Here is a 21,132-nt window from a genome sequence, read left to right on the forward strand (position 1 = left end):
ACAAATTCCACTAGAATTAACCACGACGGAATCGTGTAGAGGTCGACCTGATAGGGTATATCGCTAGCAATGGCCGACTCATTGCTAGCAATACACCCTATCTGGTCGGCCCTATTACTAACAATCCCTTTTCCCCGGCCTATCGTAGTTAGGTGTTATTAAAATGAATAAATTATTTACTCATTCAATTGTAAACTTTATTTACATAATTATTGTAGGTACATAATATAAGATTCACGGTTCAATTCTTCATTAAAAAAGATAGAATTATTATAATGATAATGGAAATGTATACAAAACTGCCCTTTTCATTTTCATTAGTAATAGGTATTTAAAGGTTACTGCACTTTCAACGAAAGGGAAACCACTTTTTATTCAGTCCCAGTCTTGCGTAACTACTAGATATTTTATTTTTTTGTCCCAATAGTGGAACGGGTTCTAGATGGGTCTCGGGTTATGGTAATTGGAAAAACAAGATGCCATAATGACATCAAATAAGGTATTGTATGTATAGACATATAGGTTGGTAGATCTAGTACGTCAAGTTTATGCTCCGCGTCGTGGGATAAAAAAGGGAATCATTTTTAATTCTTATTAATAATTTTTATAGTTATGAAATGCTATGAAAATTGTAAGCGTATTGACACCTACAAGAATGGAATCAAATTTCACTCTTAAGTGATGTCACTTACACTTTTAATAATTTATTTTATTTTATTAATATAGGTATATATTTTTTATTTTGCTTTATATATACTTCATCTTAGAGTTATTATTGCATAGCAACTATGGTAAAATATCTATATATATGTTTATAAACATTGTTTTTATCTTCAGATCTCGTATAGGCAGGAATACTAGGAGTGAAGTCACTCCGATAACGGTCAATGTGTCTGAACAACTTCTTATATTTGGTAAATACAGCTTTGTCCAGTAGATCGCGAATCAAGTCGACTGAGCTGCGTCTGAGAAGCTAAAGTTAAAACTTTTCATTAATAATTAAGATTGTGTTTCACAAAAATACCGACTTTAATTATGGCGGAACTAGTTATTGTATTTAAAAAATTTAGTTACTGAACCGATTTTGATAAAATTTCTATTGGAGCAGTCTGTAAGTTAGTCTTCTGATTAAAAAAAAAGAATTTTTCAAATTGGTTTATAACTGATAGACTTATGAGGTCACAAATATAAAAAAATAGAATTTGAAGTCGGTCATATATAAAACCATAACTTCTAAAGTACCAGTGGGGACTAATGAAACCGAAATATTTCAAAATATCAACTACATCAAATCTCATAGACTCCCATAGGAATTATTGAGAATTGATGGATGTAGGTAGCTCAGGTTTTTATGGCAAATTATGAGAGCAGTAGACAATAAATCAGTTCTAATAATGGTGTTACATAGTTCTCAAAATATAATTATTTGCTAAACTTGTCTAGTGTGGTACTAGTTAGCGAATATCTTTCTATTATGAGGAGAAACGCGCACTATATCGGAATAATGGGCTGTTATGGATGGATTTATTTTGATGGTGAATATAATAAGTATTATAGCTGTGTAGTCGCGATATACATCAGGCACCCCCCACCCCTTTTGTAGGTGTAGTAAGAGGCGACTAAGGGAACTTAATGGTCAAGGGATGGGCAACAGTGTTCCTTTTAAAACATCACTAAAATCTACTTGTCAAATGTGGCAACTACTGGCAAAAACCCCCAAGGGAGAAGTCTATGTTCAGCATTGGACAGTTAACAGCTGTATCATCATCGTAATAAATATTTCTCGTCAGATCCTTTAATGATTACACATAAAGAACCGAGTGTTAACAGCCTCTATCACTTACTTACAGATATAGATCGTTATAAATAGAAACACTTTAAAAGTCTAATATCCTTTGAAAACATATTACCGTATTTAGATAACTCGTGACCTAAGAGAAATACACTAGCGGTCATCGTGTCTCGGCCTGGATAACTACCATTCAGGCGTGATATAGGTATTTCGTTTTGCTCCTTTTTCTACATACTAATAATGAATGCGGCGGTGCGAGTCAGTATGCCCTGTACAATTGCTAAGGTATTGGACTGTTTAGGGAAACTTTACATGGGCACTTCTAGTTATTCAAACTGACACCACATATCATTTATAACAAGCTGGCTTTAAGTTTGGATATAACTTATCCGTGTAATACAGTTCATTCAAATCCGTTCAGTCGTTTGTGTGTAAAAGAATAACAAGCATCCATTCATTTTCAGAAATTTGTATACGTAACAGTAGCATTTATATTGTAATAATAGTATTTCCCAGCAGTAAGATAATATTATTTATATGTTTTACCCAAAAATGTGCTCCAAAATGTCATTAATAATCTTAATTTTAACCTTAATATAAATTTTATATGATTTACTAGGATAGAAAGCAGCCTATGTCCTTCTTCGTTTCAAATGGGTAGATCGGTTTAGCCATTAAGGTGTCGTTAACAAAGAAATAAACCAACGAAAGAATGGATGAACGATATAAATATAGAAATAAACGAACAAACTTTCTTTCATATTTATAATATTAAGTAGTAAAGATTTATAATTATATATAATAATAATAGTTTTATTTATATAACAGTCTTTTATCATAAGCTCCTAGAGACGAAAAGGAGTGGTGAAATGTTATGTTTTTACTTCGTTACTGATTTGATATTTCGAATTTCGTACAGCACGATTTCTACATATGATATATTTATGAAAAATAAAATTGTTTATTGCAATGAATCGATTGAACGCTTACCATTTAGGACGAGACCTTAGTGAACGCTCTCATTAGAATAACGTTGTTAGGTCTGAATAGGAAACTTTTCTCGGTAGGGAATTTAATATACATTTTATTTTTACTTTTATTTATACATATTGGATACGGCATATATACTGACGGCCTATTTATTAGAAAACCATTATATATATATTATTGCTTACCCATTACCTAGGTAAGTATGACATAAAAGTGATAATATTTTACATTTATTTATCTTGTAATATAATTTATCTCTAATATATCCTATTGAAGTATTCAAATTTTTTTTTTATATATGGTTTTGGTGATTTTTAGGATATTTAATATTTATTAATGTATATCCTTATTAATATTATAACTGTGAAAGTAAATTTGTTCGTTTCGCTTAATTTTAACTAATCATTATGAAACGTATATAACGTAGTATATAGGATTCAGAAGAATACAGGCTTTTTATTTTGGTAACTGAAAATATTCCGGTCACGTAAACGAAGTCGCGGGTAAAAGATAATCTATTTATGTTTATATACGTGTAGAAACATCAATAGACGCGAATACAGATACTCATAAATTGAATTTAGTACTTGATTAAATATAATTTTTGTAACATGAATATTTATATTTGGAGGTTGGTATTTTCTTAGGATATCTCAGTTTTAAATACATATTACATATATTTAAAACATCCAAGATTGAAGACTAATATTTAGTATGCAGTCATAATAATTATTTTCAAGCTGCTATTTATCACAAAACATATTCGAGTTTAAATTTAATAAAAAGCTCCTTACCTGTAACAAATTGTTGCCGGATAAAGTATGATTATTTGAAACATAAACTCAAAGACATGAAATTTATTTTACAACCGCTTGTGACTCGTGATGTGATAAAATATCTTAGTTTTATAATATTTTTGACATAATAGAATGTTTTTTTTTTTATTTAACGTAAGTCTTTTTACGTGCATTAGGATCTATTACGACTACGAAAATATTTTCAACCGACTTCAAAAAGAAGCAGGTTTTGAACCGATTTGAAAAATTCTTTTTTATTTGAAAGAACATACTTATACATTGGTTTCATAGAAATTTTATTAAAATAAGGTAAGTTGTTTAGTTTTTAAATACAAATAACTGGTTTCGTTTTCTTTTATTATTGTACCTTAAGTATACAAATATAATTTAGGTAATATATTAGATCCTGAAATAAAATGTTATGGTGCAATTGTATTGTTTTGTATTAGTTGATAACTTTTCATTGCTGAATATAGCCTCCACTATAAAGGAGGTTTTGTCAATAGTTGCCACGCTAGGCAGGCGGGTTGCCAACCGCAGTTTGACTTTTGGTAATGTTTTAAGAGGGACACTTACTCGCCTCTTACAACACCCACAGCAAAGGAAAGGGTGGCCTACTCTATGCTGGTACCTACACGACTATGGTGCAATAGTTTATAGATATTATTAGAGTTTTTTATTTGCAAAATATGCTGGTGAGGCTAGAAATGCACCGGGTTTAAAATCAGCTATTTTTAGAATTGTGCTTTCTCTGTTTTTTTTTTTTTTTTTGTTACCTTAGAAGTAGGCAAAGTGGATTTCATCGTAAACGAAATCTTGATATAATATAGAATATAACATTGGTATTTTATGAATTGTCTTCATTTCCACTACCATGTCGACACAATCGAGGGAACAGCTAATGTAATATACAATAGAAATTGTCAACATAACTAACAACTCGGACGCTGTACAAAACTGCGAACATAACATTTATTTATTCAGACATAAAATATCAGTACAACTGATATAAATACAATGTAAACATATACAAACATTTACTGTATTTTTTACTTATTTTACAGTATCGCATGTGCACGCAGCGCTTTAGGCAAAGCGTCGCATGCGCACCGCACGTCATTGAAATACGTCGCCATTGTGTGGCATAAGTTGTATAAATATTTTAGTTAGCGTACCACCCAGGGCGGCGTCCACAAAGCGACCTACAGCCATGATTGATCCTTTCAAGCCGGAATTAAATCTATTGCTCACGTTTAGTCAGAACCTTTTTCTATTGTTCCATATTATGTTTAAGGTTTCTAATACAGTTATTTAAGTTTTAAGATAGCGGTAGGTAAATTATATGATTAAAATAGATTTTATGTAATAAATAGTAGTAGTATTATATTATCTGTGGTAATTCGTAATTCAAAAGCAAAAAAGAATTGGAAATAATAACTATATTTTTAAAAGGGATGAGATTTATCATTTGAGTGTTATGATCTTAATTTGTTCTTATAATTTAGAGCGATGTGATTGACAGCTATCTATGGGTAGTTTTTATTGTAAAACGACTGTGTGAGCTTTTTGGTCAGAAAGCATTCTAATATTTGTAAAATTGATAATTTGTCACAATCAAAATTTTTTATTAAATCCATAAGTTATGGTTATGTAATAATTTTTAATGGTTTTAATGAGCTGCTATTCGCAACGTGTTTTAACGCATGGATGTTTATAAAAAGCTAGCTATTTCCTGCAGATGTTAAATTATATATGTAATATGCCGACGTAAATAATATATATATATACATACTTACAGGTTTAGACCAGAGAGAGACTTTGTACAAAAGTCGAGTGCTTGGGTACCTCTGTCCCATTCGTATTTCTACCGTGAAGCAGTTGTATTTACATAGCTGTGTTTCGGTTTGAAGTGTGGGATATGGCGTGAATTTACAGGGTACAGAGGAATAACACCTGAGTCCTCAGGAATGACAACGCATTGGGGGTATCATGGGCGAAATAGTATACTCTGTTATGTCTATGGTACTGCTCATGTCTATAGGCGACGGTTACCACTTTCCATCAGGTGGGCCGTCAGCTTGTTTGCCATTCTAAGTTGCATAAAATAAAACCCAGGTCTGACCTTAGTATATCCGGCGTCCGTAAAGAAAATTTTTAAAAGTCAGTGCTAGTGAGCGAGTTGATGGTATTACTACTGTTGGATCGGTAAACTGACCCACTGATTTGGGAAATCGCTGGATTCCTAGCTAGTGGCTCCAGGCGCGTTGAACCTTGACACCCTTGGGAGTCACTCGACTGTACATCTCCCTAAGGCCGGTACTGAATTTATCCTTAAATCTTGGAAGAAAAATATAGACCATTTTTAAGGCCTTCTGTATAATTTTGTAGTACAGTAATATATTTAAAATCTGTTGAACGTATCGATGCGCAACTCTTGCAAACCAAGCTGCGGGCGAAAGATTACTCGATTGTAATTACTCAATTATTTCAAGTAAACAGTGCTCCTGTGGAAAGAAGTATATTCATATAAATATCATGATGCTATATCTACTTGGTTTTAATAATGATGATACATTCATGTTTTTATATTGAAAAGAAAATGTTGATTTCTGATACTACTGTTACGGCTCCGGCTCTCGTATTTCAGAATTTATAACTATAAAATATGCATTTTAATTAAATTAATTTTATTAAAAAAATATAAAAAATATTGAAATTATACTATAGTTATTTATTTGTATACGATGTGTATTTATACACTTGTATAGGTCGTTATGTTAGTTGTTATATATAGTTCTTATAATAAATTGATATAAAATGTACCGATGAAATTAACTTATATCGAAAAAGAACGTTAAACAACAGAGTCCACCCATTATATCTGTAGTTTATTATAAAAAAAGTAATCAATTTCAATGAGTCTTGACATGACATAATATCGTCATAGTCGTAGAATACTTACGGATGTTTATATGTAATCTTTGTCATGTATTCTACGACTATGACGATATATCACGTTATTTCACCAACTTATTTTCTATTATTGCTGAACATATCAGTACTCGAAAATGAGGACTAAACAAAAGTTTTGTATTACTTGCATCTAGTGAGTCCTAGCATATTTATACTACCAATTTACTATCGGGATCGCCTGTCGCCGCTCTCTCATACCTACATATGTCATTCGCAATCTTTCATCATTTAGGAATTCACACGTACTGATAATAATTTATTATCAATTTAGGTAATAATTTTAGTTTGTGTTTTGTTTAACCGTCTTTGATAATTATTTCATTTTTCGAGTTGTTTTTGTTATTATTTTTTTATGTAATATAGTATTAAACTATTTGGGTAAATACCTATATATTTTTAAATACAATTTTTACTTTATTAAATAATCCAAAGTAAATAAGTCTCTGTTATTAATATGTAGATAAATTTATTTGCTAGAACATTGTTTTTACAGATCTTTTTATTATAGCCTTATAGTCAAATGCAAATTCATTAATCGGTAGCTATAAGTTTTTATACTTAACTATTTCAATAATTAGCTATTTCTATTATTCATTAGGTTAACAATAATATATTCATAGTAGTATGTTAAAAAATGAATGAGTAAAAATTCATTAAATTCAATTCAATGTCAGTACTATTTAATAAAAAAAAGCAATTGTGTAGATAATATAATAATTATGTGAGTGTCACTTAATATTTTTGAGTTCTCCTAAAGAATAATAACATTTATCGATTAGCCATTTGCGTAGGTCAATTTTAAATATATTGAGCGACATCTTCCTAATTACTTGCGGTATTTTGTAATACTTTAATAGGCATTAGGAAATTCCTTTCGAATTCATTTTCTACGCAATGTATAATAATCTTTTGTCTATTAGCTCACAGTATTACTTTTAGTCTCTTGCGAGATGGAATAATTCGGATGCACTAACAATGCTCGTCCCACTACCAGATATTACGTAGCCAAGAGCTTTTCTACAACTAAAACTTCTCTTGCTAGCATTTTTACCTATTATAATCACATGTAGAAGGTAATATCTGTCGTATCTAAGTACATGCCTAAGTTACGAAATTTTTAGTTTTTTTATGATGGATTTAGATTTGCACTGCTCCTTAGTCTATCGCAGAACTATTAACGAGGGGTACTTTCTGTGTCCGCATTTCAAATGTTCGTGATACAAGATTTGAATGTTATATTTAACTGTTATCTATATTTCTTGTAAATAAATTTTATTTAAAGTACAGAATATTATTAACTGCGAAGGATCTTAATGATAAGTTGTTGAGGAGCTCCTGTCCTCTGGCCGCTGTGATGTGCGTCGTGATTGTTTTTGCTGTCCGCCTTAATAATTGCACATCATAAATCCCCATTGTTGACGTGACATGATAAATGTAAATACGGCCGCGTAACTAATGAGCTGCCTGTGTAGGGCAAGTGACGCGTGCAGTAGTTTAAAGCTGTGATTGTATGCCATCATCATTCATTTTGTTTACGCTCTAGCAACCGAAGTGTGATTGAGGAGTAATTATTTTTATATAGCTACTAGCTGTTTCTCGCATTATTCCTGCGAAAACTAGCATACAATGTATCCTATATGTAAAATTAGGCTATACGACATCATAACCTTCAAGAAAAGAGCATATTCCTTTTTAAAAGGGTAGCAGCACACCTGCAATGCCTTTGGTGTTGTGGGTGATCATGAGTGGCGGTAGTCAATTACCATCAGGTGAGTCGTATGTTCGATTGCCCCCAGTGATTTTAAAAAAAATTACCTGTGTATCAAATTTCATTCTAATTCGTGGTTGATTGACTAATTATAACAAACACTTCGTATAAACTGAACATAGGCTTTCTCCTGTGGGAGCTTTGCCAGTAGTTACCACACTGGGCAGGCGGGTTGACAACCGCAGTCACGTTTCAGTGATGGTTTAAAGGGATGCCGCTATACATCCCTAGACCATTAAGTTCCGTTAGGCGTTTCTTATGATATTCACGCGAAAAGAAGGGGTATAATATATAATATAGTATCTTATCTTACTTACTTCTTATCTTACTAATATATTAGGAAATTCTATTTTAAAAGAATTGTAACTATACAATATCTGTACATGGGAAATATATAAGGAAAAAATATATGAAGGTTCTTAATAATAACATAGATGCCAAAATAATAATTATCAGAATTTTCTGTCTGTTTGTATGTTGGCTCCGACATCATGCTAAAACTACTACATCAAATTAGAGGCCCTTTATTAGTTGTATTCCTGAAGGTCTAACTTAATATTTGGTCTAGGTTTCATCTTCTTGCGCTATCTATAGGTTGACTACTTCATTGGTATTCCTACTTTTAGCAATTGGCAACTGGCAACTGGCAACTATCGCCTATGCAGTTGAACAGATGAATATAAAAATAAAAGAAATACACGAGTGGTTGAATTTATAATGAATAATAATAATATTTTTAATGAATTCTACAGTTGCAAATATAGTCTTTGTAGTAACTTTTCGAAACATTATATCACAAAATATATTGTGTCGAAAATAAATGATACTACGTTTATGGTATCAGTCTCCTTTGTCACTCCTAAGGCGTGAATTACCTATTCTTTTTTAATATTTAATAAATAATATACGAATATATATACCCACCATAGATAAAACATTGAATACTATCTCTAACTTATGTAGCAATGAGTCTACTGTTTTCATAGCTTTTGTCGAGCTGTATTCATAAACTTGCTATCATAGGTGCGCATTGCGTCCAGTGTCCTTTTCAAGTGATTTTATCGACTTTTACCCACGACTATAGCATCGTAAAAACATTTTAGAATATTAAATTGTATTTCAAAATAAATAGAAACAGATTTTATACATATGAATATACATTACGTTCTTGTTTTGTTATTTTTATATTTTTTTTTGTATGTAAAAGAAAGAAGAATTTCTTCTTCAAGGAAAATATTAATTGTGATGCATATCAATAACTTTTATTCATATATTTTGTTACAGTATAAGTATTGAAAATTATTGATAATTGTATTTTATAAGTTCATATTTATGTCAGATTAGGAAATACTCAAATGGTGGTCGTTCACTCATTATAAACTTATTGATTTAATTAATTGTATTAGTATCATTATCATTATATCAGCCGCTAACTGATGATGATTACCCTCATAAAGGGGGTATTACCAATAGTTGCCACGCTTGGCAAGCGGGTTGGCAACCGCAGTTAGCCTTTGGTGATGTTTTAGGAGGGGCACCTTTCCCGTGGGTGTCATAAGAACAACTAAGGGAACTGAATAGTCGAGTGATAAAGGAACGGGTGGTCCATTTTATGCCGGAATCATACTGCAATTATCATTAGGATATTTAGAGTAAATTTTAGTTAGTGCAGAAAAATTTGCTTTAGAGTATATAAATTATAATTAATTATTTATTTAAAATTTAATTTAAAAGGAGGTTGATTCAGTAACATTCTGGAATCAGTCCGGAGTATACGCTTGTCGAATACAGCTGGTTTTACTGCTCTATCTATATAATATACCACTATGAGAGCGTATGCTCCATAAGTTTCAACTTTAAGTTTGTAATGGCTTCGTTATACCTAGTTATTACAAGAGTGCTAAAAACATCGCAATCTATGTAATTTTTGTGATGTTATCAATCGTCTAACGTGTTAGAATGAAGTAAAATTACTCAATAATTGCTTTGCTGTTTATTTATACAAGGTGTACAGAAATGTATCTGCCATTAATATAAGGAGTTATAAAAGTAGGTATAAGTTAATAATTAGATTAATATGAAAATTTTAAAACAACACGATCCATGAAAGAATTAAAAGTATATGCGACCCGTGACTTCAACGGCGTGGATTAAAATGAAATGGACATACGTGTTAATCAAAGTCGTGGCCTATAATTATGTATACCAAATACTATACAAATCCTATTTAAACGAGACTGAGTTACAAATATATATAAATAATTTTTAATAATTGCGATTTCTGCCTTTTTTAGTTTGGACTTAATGAAAGTATGTATTTTATAATGGTTCCTGTATATTTTGAGAACATTAGCTTTTCTGGTGACTCGAAGTTGGTAGCACAGTTGAAAGGTCCATCGAAGTTGGACAGAGGTCGGAAATGCTGAAAATCGTCCCTTTACAAACTTTTTCCTTTATTAGTAGAATTGAATACACAAATCTTTTAAAGCAGCTTGAAAGAGAAAGGTGTGGTTTCTGATAACGAACAATGTCGAAAAGTATGTCTGAGAAACTTTTTAAACACCATCTAGTTTTAGACGTAATTATGTAGGCTGTAGCTGCGTTAATTGTAAATTTATCTCATCGCAATTTTTGCCCTTATCAGATTCTTGCAAATTATAATTTACGACTTTATTCTTATGAATTTGAATAAAAATATACCAGGAGATGGTTAATTTGAATATGCAATTGCATACATTGGCATTTGTTTAGCTGTTCAATTGTGATTGAGTTATAAATATCCAAAAGAAATTATCAAATTTCATGCATATTTATAATATTAGTACACCGTTATCCGTGAAAAATTTAAAAACGGTAAAGTAAATCTTTCAAATTCCTACGTTTGAGATGCTTAATGAAAGTAGATGAATCAAGAGATGTATCTAGGATTTCATTATCTCTGCCTAACTTATAAGAGACCTGTCGTAAAGATTATATAGTGTAAAGTTGTATGGGACAGTATATATTTTATTACCTGTGTCCATGAGTACTTTTAAGAATATCTAAACTACCTACTTATAAATGTTAAACGATTAAATAAATTTATTTAATTTTTAGTTAAAAAACGAATTAGAATTTGCATGGGAAAAGGCTGCAACATATGATTATATTTATTAAATGTGCAGTTTGTAGTCACAATGCAGATTTATAAAGATTTACTGACACAAAAAGCACAAAGAGCTTACAGTCACTGGCGTACGTGTAAAGCATATGAAAAATGACCATCTGAGGACGAATTATGGGCGTCTTTGACAATAGCAGTAATTTATTGTTATCAGGGATTACACGTCCAGGTATATGTAGGTAAGAACCACAACAGTAAATGATATTATTTTACTAGCACAATCTGCTGTGTATTCTAAAATAATTGCTTGCACTACTGTTGCTAGCATTATTAAGAATATAACAAAACCATGGTTAACTATCAATATCTCCTAATTTTATAAAATAAATAAACATTTATAAAATAATTGTAGATATTTTTCTAATCTATTCATCTTTTATTGTATGTTATTTACAATAAATTTAGATATTAAGACGTCTTCTGCGATACCTGTGAAATTTTGCTCATGTTATTTATATTAGAAGTTATTGTTGGTGAATTGTGCGTTGAAATGTAATCATAAAAAATCAAATAACATTCTATATAATCATAAAAAATCAACAAATCTTGCTTGGATATGATTAATATTTGCTATTTGATTTTTTACACTACTTGTAATGATGAGAACAGAATGTCGTAGTCAAGTAATATACTACTTTTAGTTCGACTAACAGATTGTAAAGGTCGTCTTCGTATAGCAGACTTCAAAATTTCCTACTAAATCTCTGTTGATGGAAAATACCAACAAGAAATTATTCCGAGAGATGGCGGTAGGCTTGCCTCTGCCATATTCGGTTTTAATATGTTCGAAATGTGGATATTTTGAGTTCGTTCATTCAACACAATAGAAATAGTCGACAAATATTTCTGATAACTCCATTAAGGATTATAGTCCTGAACATTTTTTTTAAATATAATAAGACAGTAATAAGCCCATATCTTATGCCGTAAAATCGAAGTAATAGGTGGAGGAAATAGAAAAAGGACGTTGCTGGTTCTGTTTTTATGGTGTTAAGGTACAAAAATGTACAGGTAATCCTTATAGAATATTTTCTATAAACTTACAATCTTAAAATTTTTTAAACAAATGCCGAAATACGTAAAGAGGAGAGATTTTTTTCTCAAATGCCTCTGTTGTTAATAGAATTTTTTAAGGAAATCTTAAAATAATGTTTTTTTTCCAGCCATATCATGTCATAATAACCAATTAAAGCTCCATTGCTGGACATGTATGTTCGTAGCATAAATTTTTGTTTATTTTAGAGACAGAATACGTTGAAAAAAAAAAACAGTGTAATACTGGCCCCTGTAAGCAACAATACGAAGGTAACAAAGTGGAGCTAACTTGACACGCGGATTGCACTCGCCGGTTGCTTATCCTACCACAACACTTGCTATCAAGCGATTGCATTAATCTCGACTCGGAATATGACAGCTCAATTATCTTGGATAGTACTGCGCTGTGGGTGAAGTTTCGGAGATAGAATGAAACCTAATTTTAAATTTTGCTCTACAAAAAATCTGTAAGTTTAATTGTAACAAAATTAATGTGAGACTAAAACGGGACTAAGTTCTATTGATTAAAGAAACATTTAGTTATAAATATTGATTCAGAAGTGTCAAAGATATTGTGTAATATACGCGAACAAAGCAAATACCAGTACCTACAGATCAATTATGATATAATAGGATTCTCTTACCATTTCAAAAGAAGTCGAATTACTTTTTAATAATAATAGCGTATTTAGACATATCCCAAAGAACCCAAACCCTAGAACCCAAAACAATGATTTTTTTGAATTTTGTCTGTTTGTCTGTATGTTTGTATACGATAATCGCAGAAATGGATTAACCGATTTGAATGTGGTTTTCATTAATACATTTGGGTTTGCTCCATTAAACGAAAACTAATATCCATCTAAAGAATCATATATAAAATACTATAAAATAACCGATCAGTTAAATTAGCTGAAACTTTTTTATTGATTTTTGAAAAGTCTACTAGTATAAAACTGGGCCGGAGCGCTAGTATTTTGTATATGTATAAATATACCATAAATTACGTTACTAAAAAGAAAAAAAAATTATTGAGTTTACCATTTAAAATAATGTACGTATGTAATTTATATTATGTTTTTGTAAGTTAATAAGAATATTTTATATAAGAACATGGAACTAAGGAAATAAAATAAAGTCATCAGTCAGTCAGTCAACATCTAGTTTTACTATGTTTGTGTATTGTGAAACGAATATGTAGGGAAATGATGTAGCTTGCTTGTGTCGCGTCAGATACTTATCACGCAGAGAGAGAGAGAGAGAGTTGTCTCGTTGTAATAATAATAATTGTTTTATCTTCCACTGGCATCAACCCAGAGATAGCCTACAAATACTAAACATTCACACTAATCAAACATGCCCACGACAAAAGGCTACCACACTAGACTTGAATACCTGCCATATCACCAGAAAATTTCTCACCTCGTCTTCCATTACATTTTCCTTCCCCGAAACCTCTCCCACATCTAAACAAAAAAAAAAAAGAAAAAAAAACGTAATAATGATATATTATATAAATGTTATAACATGTATTAAATGTTTATTCTAAAACCATGGCTTTTTTATTTGGTAGGGTAAACCAACTAACGGCCTATCTAAAGAGTAAGTAGAATAAAATAAAATTTATTATTACGTTGTATTTCTTGGATTGGTGAGCGTTTTTGTTGCCTTTTTATTGTCAGAAAGTTAATTTTCTTTCTTAGATTTTTCAACAAATAAAATGCTTTCTTTATTAATGTAAAAAACGTACAAATTCACGCCCATGAAAGAGTTTATTTAAAAACATGATATATTCATCATATTTTAAAATAAACTTTTTTGTAAAATTATTTTGTAAAAGTATTAACAATAAACTCCATCTAAACTTTTTGTAGTGAACTAATGAGCTGTATAATATGTGAAGTTACTTTGGATAAAGTAAATTCAAATTGTACTGCAAAGATGAGTCCCTTATATTGTACTCTTACTTGTTCCGTTGACTGTAAATAGATGGCGCAGTATAATTTTTGTAGATTATAAAATGCAGATTATTTTGATGCGTAAATAGTTGTAAGCATATACTGAGAGCATAATATTAATTAATTATATCACTATTTGTTACAATTGCAGCGTATCTATATATACATATATGGGTACATAGTAGGCAGTTGTATCTATTTAATTTATTGTAAGCAAGGAAGGAACACCAAAAATTAAATATATTAAGCTCAAGCCTAATATATTTAATTTCCACTTCGTTTCTTTGATACTTGTGAATTTAGATAAAAAAATATCTTACTATCTGCATATAAAATTCCATTAAAATATTTTCAGCTATTTAAGTAAACATGTTAATATTTAAATAATTTTTTATCGCAATTACGTTTTTTAACCCTTTTTTATTTATGACTTAGTAAAATTCACAAATACATATATACATATCTGTCATGCCTCTCTCTCGCTAGGGTAGGCAGAAACAATGGAAAGTCAATTACTTCAATTCAAACAGATCTCTTTCGCTTCCTCTACATTTATCAATCTTTTCATATACGGGTATTTCCGCTATATTGCATTAAATTAGTTATATAGTATACTTCCTGCATGAGATGAGGTACCAATACTGTGTAAAGATAGAGGTCTTTAGTACAAGGTATATTCGGCCTACTCCGTAAAGCATTTGTCGTGACTATATTAAATATAATAATAATTAACATTGTGTTTTACAAAAAACCGACTTCAATTGTGTCAAAACTAGTTATTATGATTTAAAAACTAAACTACTGAACCGATTCTGATAAAGATTTTAATGGGAACAATATGTAAGTAGATCCTTTCAGATAAAAAAAAAATACAAATCTGCTTACAAACTTAACCGAATTGAAAGTTTCCTTTTTGAAGTCGATTGAAAATAATTCCTGTTGTTCAATCGTTGTCTGAGTTATCCACTAGAAATCTTCAATGACACAATACGTCGTTGACGCTACAGACACCGCCAAAAACTTCACGACATCACGATTACAATGCTAGTTGTACTTCATCTAGCTTTGTATTTTGTCTAATATTGCCGCTGTGATGAACAAAACACTCGTCTTGCCCATTGTTATCAATAAGAGAAACTTCCTAATTTGTTTCCCCTTAAATTTAGGGGAAAACTCGTCTGCAACTTTTCACTCAACAAATCCGCCTCTTTAATCAATTTCTCGCTTCAGCAAATACCGAAGACTCTAAAAATACATACAAACTTTTGAAAGAACTATCTTATCTGTATAGAGTTGCAGAGTTTACTAGTTATAAGTTTCGAAAGTTGAGACCCATTGTATTGTTGTTATTTAATACTTAATTTGGTGCATATAGGTGAGATAACTATTATTGTCTAAGCTATTTGAATTTAAAAGTATTTACGTTTATATGATTAAAGATTGTATCTTAGTATTTCTGACAACCCAATCTTCAATTATGTATTTATTAATTTATTTTTAATCAACTGTTATATATATTCTCGTAACTGCCCGTATGAATCAGTACGTAAAGTATCTTATGTGTTAACTTAGGGTATATCTTTGTGACAAGTTTCATTAAAATCTGTTGAACCTGTTAAGTGTGATTTAGTAACAAATACGCAAACATTCAAACGTTTTTTACAAATATTAGATATATTGATATTCATTGCATTAATATACGTTATAATGAGTTGTGAACTGTAATATAGCAGAAAGAAATCAACAGAAAACCATCAAAACCATTGAAACGGCCGGCCCGCACTCTGTGTTTAGCATCAGACAGTTTTAATTTCGGGCTTCGGGTAAGCGGACTTGTTCGGGGCCGTTCATCAACTTTTCCAATAGCAGTAACGTTATAAAACAGATGCTATATATGTTGTGTGTTCAATTTTTGTTTTTCAATTATTATTTGATTTAAAGTAAAACGATTTAAATTTATTTACGCAACTTAGAATGGCAACCTGACCGCCCACCTGATGGAAAGTAGTAACAGTCGCCTATAGACGTGAACAGTATCATGAATATAACTGTTTCGCCCATGATATTCTTCATGCATTGCCATTCCTGTGGACTGAGGTGTTAATATCTCTGTACTCTGTAAATTTACTGCCATATCTCACCCTTCAAACCGAAAGAAAGCCATGTAAACACAACTGTTTTACGGTAGAAATATAATTGAGACAAAGATATCCGAACAAACGACTTTTATACAAAGTCTCTTTCAGTTAATTTAATTTAGAATGCAGTTAAACAATGAATGTGACCGGTGAAAGAATGAACATGATGGACTCGAATGCAATTTTTTTAGGTTAATTGCATTTTTAAGCCAACCAAAAAGGTTTCAATTCAATTCCTCTTTCTTATTTTGTGTAACAAGAATTATTTTTGTTTAATAATTAGTTTACTGGTGATGATATCGTGTTATATTTTATTAATATTATAAATGCGAGAGTATGTAACGATAAATAGATGGATGAATGAATGTTTGTTATTATATTACGCAAAAATTACTGAACGGTTTTGAATACCATAAAATTTGGTACACGGATGGTTTACATCCTAACTTAGCACATTCTTTATCTGATCTATGCAGGTGAAGCCGTAGAATACAGCTAGCAACTTATAAGAAATAAAGAAATACAGGCTAATTCAATTATATTTTAACTTTTTGAGAACGTTTAATAAATTTCAAACTGACTAACAATAATATCTTTCTTTATCATCAATATCATCATACGAATATTAGCCTTTAACTGATCACCATTGAATATAGCCCTCCCCCTTAGGGGATTACCTTCCTTTATGTATATGTTAAATTTTTAGGTATATTTAAATAGAAATGTGGAGAATTCATCCTCATTTCACTGAACATATTAGAATCCAAGAGGCAGACGGGCGAGCCTTTTGCTATCTTGGGGATTGAATAGGACCAAAATTTGATGTTGGATAGCCTTGAACTTAAGGCTGACATCTTATTGAGTCCGAACAGTAAAGTCACTTAATATCATCAAAATATATTTTTTATGAAAAGTAAGTTCACATTAAAATCAATATATAATCATGATCATAGTGTAGTTCACACTAGAATGCACAAATGTCAACATAAAACGGCCTTTTTCCTTCTCGACTCGTAGGTAATAATAGGTAGTAGAATATTATTTCACATAAATTTTCCTCGCACAGAACTGTGTCAGAGCGCGATATGTTTTATTTCTGTTATAATTTAATAGCTTTTCTAAATACGACCTACACGTCTTTACCCGCGACTTCGTTTGCGTGAAAGGGATATATTGATTATCCTGTATAAAAAGTAGTAGTACTTACGAGTATGTCCTTTTTCTTTTCAAAATGTATTACTATTATAGATGCGAAAGTTTTTTTTTTAATGGATGATAATGGAATGGTAATCACGCCTGCGGTAACAGTATATGCTGGCACCAATAAGGAGTGTTTGGTAAGATTGAAAAAGCAGGTCAGTTAGCCAATCGGGTATTTTTTTGTTGGATGAAAATGGATTGGTAACCCCACTTGCGCTAACGGGATACGCTGGCGGAGCATCAGTGAAGGGTGATCGATGAGAATGAAAACAGGCCAATCAGCCTATCATGACGAATTAATCATGATAGTTTCCAGGGGGAACCGCGTGGAGGTCGACCTGGTTAGGTATATTGCTAGCAATGAGATTTTTAGTCTCCATTACTAACAATCCCTTTCCCCCAGCCAATCGTGTTAAAGTCACTTGGAAAAGAACATGATGGTGTCCAGATGGAACCGCAAAGGGATCGACCTGACAGGGTGTATTGGTAGCAATGGGGTTACTAATCCCCAGTACCAACAATTCCTTCTTTCCAATGCAAAATTTTGTGAGGATGTTCGGATGTATGGATGTTTATTACTCTCACGTAAAATGTGCTGGATAGATTTGAATAAAATTTGGTACGCAGATAGTATAAGAGGATCGTTACTTGGCATATACCATACTTTATACCGATTCATTAATTTGATGACAATTTGATGATGATTGGTCGAGCTGTTAAAGTGCCAAGAGAGAAAGGGAGAGAGAAAGTAACAAGGTCATTGTAACATTATTTTATAATATTAGTAAATAAGTATATTGCCTATATAGTACAAAGTGAGCAGATGTTAAATGGCGTTGTTCTAACAAAACTGTGTTAAAGTTGTAAGCTTAATACCTGTTGTTAGTGTTTACAGTACCTTCATTGTCACATCTCTTGCATAATTTCCCTATTTCGTCATACGGGAGGGGGATCATGTATCTACTTATCTAATGTAGAGTAATTTATATATGAGCCAGCAATTTCAAAATGTACTTTGAGCGAGTATAGTTATACAATATTTAGTTTATATTAGAAATGATATGGCCGTAAAATTACAACATACGTAGTCATAACTTACTCCTTAGGGGGAGGGAGGGGGGGGGGGAGAGGAGGAATTGTTAGCAATGGAGTTTGATAGCCCCATTGCTAGCAATATGCCTTATTAGGTCGACCTCCACGTGGTTCCCCCTGGAAACCATCATGACCAATTCTTGTATTTAAATTCCATTAAAAAAAACTTACTTCTTAGGGACAGTAATGCAGGAAGGGCACTATGGGAGTTACAGTGTATGGACTTCACAGAAGTCCATTATCTGGCTACGATTACTAGTTTTCCTCGGTCACCTTATTAGTTATTTAAATTTTAAACCAAGTTGCTGTCGGTGTCTGACTGTATCTTCGCTTGCTTCTTCTTAGCTGCTTGCTTGCTTGTTTGCTTGCTTGCATGTTTGTTTGTTTTTACTTACATATTTTAGGTCTGCTTTACAGATTTCCCAAAAATAATATAATAATAACACAAGAAACGTTACAAAATAAAATAAATAGGCACTGTCTATGTATCTGTACCGTAGTCTCATAAAATATATTAGAAAAAAACTAGTAACTTGAGCGCGGTCGCATTTAATTTAGAGGGAATAATTGTGACACAGTAGTAACAAGAGGGATGCCATGAGTGTCACAGTATTATCATGCAGAACACATTATGTTGTTTATGTTTTTGTTCGTGCTTTAGGCGCATGTTACTTTTGTTTCCATTAGGTGAGCTGTTTTGCTTGTTCAGTTTGTTTGTTAATTTCAAAAGGATAAAAAATTAAAATGTATTTTTTTGTTCCAGAAAGAAAAACGGCGGCATCAGTGAGTTAATCACAATTAACTTCAACCATGATATAATGAATATTAATAAGGAATAATGCAAGTAAACGCTATCGATTGTAAAATAGTCGTTAAAATAGGTATAGAACTGTCGGGAATATCGGGTAACATATTCACAAAAAGTACAGATGAATTTATATCGTCGTCTTCTTGGGAATCATTAAAAATTACACCAATAATGTACAACAGAAATCATGATATTAAGTGATTGATTAATTCACATAAATTAAACAACGAGAAAAGGTAATAAGTCTAATTTCCCCAGCGTGAGTCAGTTGGCTGAAGACAAAGAAAGCGAATCCATCTCCGGGATTGCAGTCGGTGAATGTTTGTACTATTTTGTGGAGTAATCGCTCCGTGTCAGTGTATTGGGGTCAAATGCAATTGACTGTATATATCGCTGTACTTTAATATTTCACTATAACAAGATAACAAGAATATTTTGTTTATCCTAAAGCAGTGATTGCAAAACACACCTATATGAATGATGAAATCTTAGAGATGTGATAGATTGATAATGGATTTGAATTTAAAAAGCGAAATCATGTCTTAACAGCGTCTCTTCAGTTCAGTCATCTTAGATTATATAGGCAGAGCTTTTTTTTTTTTTTTAGAGGTAATATATATATATATATATATATATATATATATATATATATATATATATATATATATATATATATATATATATATATATATATATATATATATATATATATATATATGATCTGTATATTGGGTTCCTCAGGATTATCGATGGTAAAATAAAGGTCAGCACCCATTTTGATATTGCGTATATTATATAGAATAAGTTAAAAATCAATTCTCGGATATTATTTTTTAGATAACAGACTTTTAACATATTCGTTATTGGGCCAGTATATAGGTATTGTAATTAAAATATATAGATAATGCCAAATGTTATCCATCCCTAATTTCAATACAAATACTTAGTTAAAAATTGTTCAACATTCTATCTATGCTGCTTGAATAGAATTAACAAAATGTACATTTATTACTAAGTAAATGTAATAATATATATTGTAAGGTTAAATTGAAAAATAAATACAATACAAAATTTTTACGAATATATTTAAAACAACAAAATAATCTGTTCATAATGTTCTTATCTTTACTGAATACTTTGCCTTCATAGATTATATAGATAGAGCATCGAATCTCAAAAATGGGTCAACTTGTTGTCAGCTAATTCTCAAATTAGCTGACTCGTTTTTTTTATCAATGTTCTATATACTTACGCATATAATGTTTCTTGACGTGTCCATATTTAATAAATAGTTTTATGCATTAAAAAGATTAAAAAATTATAAAATAAAATAAATATAGAAGTTATAAATGAAACATTCATAACTATTTATCACGTACAATTGTATGATAAAGTTAACCCGTTTTTCTCGAAGCATT

General features: G+C 31.1%; 1 long non-coding RNA gene across 2 annotated transcripts in view; it reads left to right on the forward strand.

Moving 5' to 3' along the window:
• The window catches only part of LOC128201202 (uncharacterized), a 64,181-nt gene extending 43,876 nt beyond the window's left edge, over positions 1-20,305 (forward strand). For both annotated transcript variants that reach the window (XR_008253109.1, XR_008253110.1), the window contains exon 3: positions 19,670-20,305. This is a non-coding gene — a long non-coding RNA (uncharacterized LOC128201202). The remainder of the gene's footprint in view (positions 1-19,669) is intronic.
• Positions 20,306-21,132: the final 827 nt, after the last annotated feature.

Source organism: Galleria mellonella, unplaced genomic scaffold (genome assembly GCF_026898425.1).
Source record: "Galleria mellonella isolate WM207_F2 unplaced genomic scaffold, CSIRO_AGI_GalMel_v1 utg36, whole genome shotgun sequence".
NCBI lineage: Eukaryota > Metazoa > Arthropoda > Insecta > Lepidoptera > Pyralidae > Galleria > Galleria mellonella.